The sequence below is a fragment of the Lathyrus oleraceus genome, chromosome 5 (genome assembly GCF_024323335.1).
Source record: "Lathyrus oleraceus cultivar Zhongwan6 chromosome 5, CAAS_Psat_ZW6_1.0, whole genome shotgun sequence".
In the NCBI taxonomy this organism is placed as follows: Eukaryota; Viridiplantae; Streptophyta; class Magnoliopsida; order Fabales; family Fabaceae; genus Lathyrus; species Lathyrus oleraceus.
In genome coordinates, this window is record NC_066583.1 from 636,171,265 (window position 1) to 636,177,041 (window position 5,777).

Genomic DNA, 5,777 nt, shown 5'->3' on the forward strand with positions numbered 1-5,777 from the left:
AAGGGATCGCAACGAGGGCGAAAGCAAACAAGGATTAGTTGTTAGTCGTTAGTCAAACTCGGCAAGACATCGCATCTTGTTCCTACGTATCTCATCTGAATATGAGAATCAGAGTTGACGTAGTTCGGCTCACGCACGCCAAACAAAACAAGACACCTACACACAAAAAGGTGGCAAACATGGAGCCCGACTGCCAATCACTGGACTTACATCAGCATCCGAACCAAAACACACACAAAAGGGCAAACGTGGAGCCCGACTGCCAATCACTGGACTTACATCAGCATCCGAACCAAAACACACACAAAAAGAAAAAGAAAGGTGCCCGGAGTGGTCTCGCACGACCACCTGCCTACATACCTCGTCTGGAACAAGGATCAGGGCGATGTAGTTCCCCTTCATAGGGGAAAGGATGAACACACAGACTAACAGGGAGTCGGGAACTCGAGCCTGATAGCTGTCAAACAAAACACACGCAAAAAAAGAAAAGGGTGCCCGGAGAGATCTCGCACGATCTCCTGCCTACATACCTCGTCTGGAACAAGGATCAGGGCGATGTAGTTCCCCTACATGGGGGTTGCCATCTGAATATGGACTTACAAAGGAGGACATCAGTTGTGTCAAAAGAGAGTGGGCAATGTGTTCACGCCCTAGCAGTAGGTGTCGCAGCTCGCTGAATCGAGTCTTAGGCGGTTACCTCTTTGCAATAGGACGGACTACATGCCACAGGATCGGAGACGCTCGGAAAGGTCTAGAAGTGGGGAAGCTCTGCCCTAGAGTTGTCATGCAATGTGTACTTAAGTGTTTAGGATTTACAAATGGGAATATCTACCTAATGTTAGCATGCAAAGGAATGTGGGAATCCTACCTATGTTATCATATAAAAGGATATGGGAATCCTACCTATGTTATCGTACAAAAGGATATGGGAATCCTACCTATGTTATCATACAAAGGGTTCTATCTAATGGGTGCTACCTAAACGGAACAAGAATCGACGAATGGAGCAAGGAGAGGAATGGGGTAAAGGTAGATGGCGATGCATGAAGCAATCGACTTACAAGGTTGATGGCGATGCATAAAGCAATCGGCTTACAAGGTTGATGGCGATGCATAAAGCAATCGACTTACAAGGTTGATGGCGATGCATAAAGCCATCGACTTACAAAAGGGGTGGATGAATACGTGCTGGTTCTGTTAGGTTTTGAAAAATGATTACTCGACGTTGGATCGAGGTTTTGATCTTGTTTTGAAATGGTTATCGGGTGTTCATTTTAATTCTTGTATTAACAGGTGAATAAAGAATGAAAGAGTAAATTTTATACATTTCATGGGAGAGGGGTACATTTGTTATGAATAGGGGTTGTTCATGGCAAACAAACAATAATAATACATGCCTCATACACCATACAAGTAGGCCACAGTTAATCAAACAATTAAGATATAAACAAGTATATAATCGGATCAAATAATCAAAGAATGAAATAATAAAGCATTAAACAATGTATGAGTGTAAGTGCAAAGGAACCGGCTCATTGTAAGAAAGCCCAAGAGTAAGCTATGTGAGGTCGACGGCGATGCTTAAAAAGCAATCGACTTACAAGGGTGTAAAAAATGGGCTCGATATTAAATCGAGAAAAGTATGATTTTTTTATAATTTTAAAAAATGGTTTTGAATGAATGATGAAATTAAATTTACATTATTAACAAATGAGACTATGAGTATAATAAGGACATAAACATAAAGAGAAATGAAAATGCTAAAAGAAATAAAACACCAAGGAAATGCCACACATGAGTATTGAACCCACCCCACTCAAGACTATGATACTACCCTTCTCCACCAGGCCACCCATGGTTATTTAATATTGTGATGCTACTTTAAATATATAAATCAAAATAGATTAAACATTAGAATAAAAAACTAAAAAAAAAAAAAAAAAAAGAGTCTGTTGGACTACCGGTAGTTAAACCCAGCCGCTTGGCTGTTGGGTTTTTCAAGGGAATATGAATTGAAAAAAAGGAAATATTTATTAACTACTTAGGAATTTTAAACGTGTTTTTTTTTAATGTTTTCCCAAAGTCTATTATGCTAGCAACATATAAAGAAACAAGTAGAAAAGTTCAACAAAAAGAGAAAAAAACGGGAACAGTAACCCTTCGTTGCCTTTGAGTTCTCTCCATCTCAATCCAAAGCTCTCACTCAATCGCTCTCTCATGTATCCAAAACCTCTCTCTCTCTCAAAATTGCTCACCAGCGAACCCTCTCTCACTCGAACTCAAAGAAAACTCCCTCTGCTCTCGCGTCCCCAACCTTCGCTCATCTTTCACAATCCCTCACACAATCGCCCAAAACCCTCTCACTCGCGCTCTCTCTATCTCGACTCAACGTATCTCTCTCGCCCTCAACCCCATTCCCAAATGCATAAAACCCACAGCTTAAAGGAACCTGAAGTTTACCTCCGATAGCGATTTGGTAGTGACGATGAACGATGAAGCCAAAACTTCACTCTTTCGCCTCTCCGATCCGGGTATCTTTCGATTTGGGATTTAGGGTTTTTGTGTTTTGAAATTCTCTTCGCCGTCTCCTCCTTTTTCTGATTTGCTTCCTTCTCCTTTTTATATTCACAACTTTAGGGTTTAGGGTTGTTGTATGGAATTCCCAAAGAATATCTTCTGCAAACTGCCTTTGATACGCTCAGTTGGGATTGGCCTTTTTGATGCTTGATTCGGAACCGGTAATCTGAGCTGCGCTTTCTTCTTCGTTGTTTTGTCTGGATGCCAAATTGGGATGTTTTCTTGAATTTTTACTGCTTTGGCTTATTACTTTGTATTGTTTACTGCAGTGAAAAATTAGAAGGAAATTACAACTTCAGTCATCACAAGGATTCTTCATCGTGATTTTGGGTTGAGTGAACTAAAACAAAGTCTTTGATCTCCCTGACCGGGTAACTTTGGGCTGTGCAAATCATTTCCACCAAGAATGGAATTTTCTCTCACGATTTGATTGTTGTTTTGCTGCAGGATTTGTGTGAAGGTAATCTGAGATATCGGATAGGTAAGGCTGGATAATCCGCTGAGTGTCACGTTTTGCATTGCTTTTGTTACAAACAGACTTATCCGAATTGGGATTAGGAAGTAAAGGAATTGTTGAAGTTAATGCTGATTTGCTGAGGTTCTTGAATTGGCTGGAAATGCTGCAAGGGACAACAGGAAAACTGAAAGACTTCCACGCATTCTTGAAGTAGGACGCCGATTCTGATCTGGTTGTGAATTGAATAATTCGTCAGTCCTAGAAACTGCCTGTACCGGTGGTCCTCTTTGCTCTCCTTGTCTGGCAACGTGTGATGAAGCCATAACCTTTGCTTGTTGGCTATTTGCTGTTTAATGCAGATGCGATTTTTTGCACCAGCTGGATGAATCAAAATCAAGGGCCATCAGTTCATGCTTTTGGGTGATGAGGTAATACAATACATCCTTGCCATGCGTCTGTTTGAAATCCATGGCAATGTTAACCGATTTTTCAAGTTGTTGTTGCTCTAAAGGTGAGTTTCGCAACATGGTTGGATTTCAGGTTGCATTGGCCTTCTTCTATTTAATGTTGAGTTTTCTCCTGTGTAAGGACTGATGCACCTTTGGATAACATGTACTAAAAACTCTTAGTCGCATGAATTGGTTTCCGTTTGTTATGCAGGTTGCATCTGATCTCGCTTAAGAGCTTGTTGGAGTTGGACGACCTGTTGTTGAGATTGCATCTGAAGCTTATGTCTCAAAAGCTGTTGGTTGTACAGATACTGTCTTTTTGGATTTCAACGAGTTTTGGCAAATACCGGTTCTTGGAGCAGGCCCTTCCAATCTGGTCATGAACTGACTGATGTTGTATGGGCTGCAGAATGTTGTGATTTTGCACATCTAAGCATTGGTTTCCAGCAGGTACAATTTGCAACATGGTTGAGGTTTGCCTTCTGACTTGATGTGGTGCAGCAGGGTTCCTGGCATGGTTCAATGGAGTGTTTTGCGCTAGTATTGGCATCTGGGGCGCAGGTAATAGACTTACACTTATTGGTTCGATGATGAGTCTCTTGCAATAACATTTGAACTGTTTTAAAACATGCTGATCACAATTGTTATGGAATTTGAAATGCTACCATTTTTGCAGATACTGAGGGATCTAAGTGTTCAATCTATGAAGTTGATGACTAACAATCCTTCCAAATATATTGGTCTCATAGATTATGGTTTAACTGTTTCTGGTAGGATCCCATGCTATGATTCACCGCAGCAGCAGCGAGAGCAGAAACTTCCTCTGCATTTATCCTTGCCTCCTCAGTTTTTTTTGTAAGAGACTCGTCTGACATAATCCTCTTTTCAACATTCCAGCCACTTTTGAGGCGATCAGGAAGAGATAGAGGAGATACAGACTCAACTGATTTCAACAGTAGTTACTGGCACATTCACAACAGGGGTTGCAGCGGCGTTAGCAGGAGATATATGGTTGCTGACAACAGGAGTTGATACCAGATGGGACTGCATACCAGGTCCTGGATCGGGAGGTTTATTGCTTTACGGAACTGAACCATGTATCATTCAATTCATGCTCCATTTACCGTAACTTTTGATGGCTATTGGCATTCTGACTTGTAATTCCATCCTGGCAGGTTTGATGGCTGGCTGCATCTGAGAGGCTTTGGCTAGGTTGGTAATGCTGCAGTTATGTATTACTGGAAATGTATGGTTAGTGAAATTGGTGTATGTTGGCATTGTATTGGGATAATGTTTGTAATGTTGCAGGGTTGTTTTGAGATGCATGCCAGGCTGTTATGGTTTTTGTCATCAAGAGGAATGGACTTGAGCCAAACAGGGAAACCTCCAAAGTTCCATTCAGCACAAGCATAAGGACCAATTCTGAGGTGAACATAAAGACCTGCTTGCTGCACCAGCTTTATGAACTTTACCAAATCATGGTTCCCCTCAAAATAATATTTGCCAGGTGAAGGTTCATGCCCATTCCAAAAAACATAAGTTTGAATCACATCCAATCCTCCTTCTTTAGCCTTTTGGATAAGATCTGTGTCGCATCTCAGGAGTACTTCTGGGGTAATGAATGGAGCCATAAAGTAGTATCCTTCTTTGTCCATTAATGGTGATAGCTTTATAATCATATGAAACAGAAACTTCATGTTGAGCAATAAGTGAAGTAGCAAGTATCACAAACAGCAACACATTGAGCTTGAAGCCCATAATGAATAACGAACCTTGAATATGTTATGTTTTATTTTCCAACACTTTATTCTAAGCTTCAATGTAGAGAGAGAGAGAAAGAGAGAGAAAGTGGTTATTTTTGTGTTTTTTTTTTTTACCACATGTAACAATACCTTTGGTGTAATTTGGATATGGACATGGGTTTATTTTAGGGTTCTCGGATTTGGGTTGACTTTGGTCAAAGTTGACCAAAAAGTCAATTGTTGACCAAAGTCAACAATTGGCCAAAAGTGTCAATTTTTTTTGTATTTTTCTTGTATGAAATCATATGTACTGGTTTAAACATGGATGAAATCGATTGAAATGGATTAACAAATGGTTTGAAGTTGGTTTCCAACTTGTTTTGCCTTATGACTTGAATATTTGACTTTGAAAAGAACATGACTGATAATGCACATGACCAAGGCCACGAACTGAGACCATAAGGTCAGGGTTTTGACATAGTATCCATGAACCAATAACATGATTAGCGAGTGGCTTGAAACACAAGAAGCTTGATTGCTCAGATGACCAAG

General features: G+C 40.5%; 1 long non-coding RNA gene across 6 annotated transcripts; it reads left to right on the forward strand.

The window, feature by feature from the left end:
* The first annotated feature begins 2,088 nt into the window (after window positions 1-2,088).
* LOC127087473 (uncharacterized) lies at window positions 2,089-5,059 on the forward strand. 6 transcript variants are annotated; one of them, XR_007789973.1, is made up of 8 exons: window positions 2,089-2,531; window positions 2,638-2,738; window positions 2,847-3,462; window positions 3,575-4,044; window positions 4,160-4,253; window positions 4,381-4,580; window positions 4,659-4,695; window positions 4,792-5,059. It is a non-coding gene; the product is annotated as an uncharacterized LOC127087473 (long non-coding RNA). The 6 variants fall into 6 exon arrangements; XR_007789974.1 differs by having other exon boundaries at window positions 4,381-4,538; XR_007789976.1 differs by having other exon boundaries at window positions 2,847-3,058; window positions 3,136-3,462; window positions 4,659-5,059.
* The last annotated feature ends 718 nt before the right edge of the window (window positions 5,060-5,777 follow it).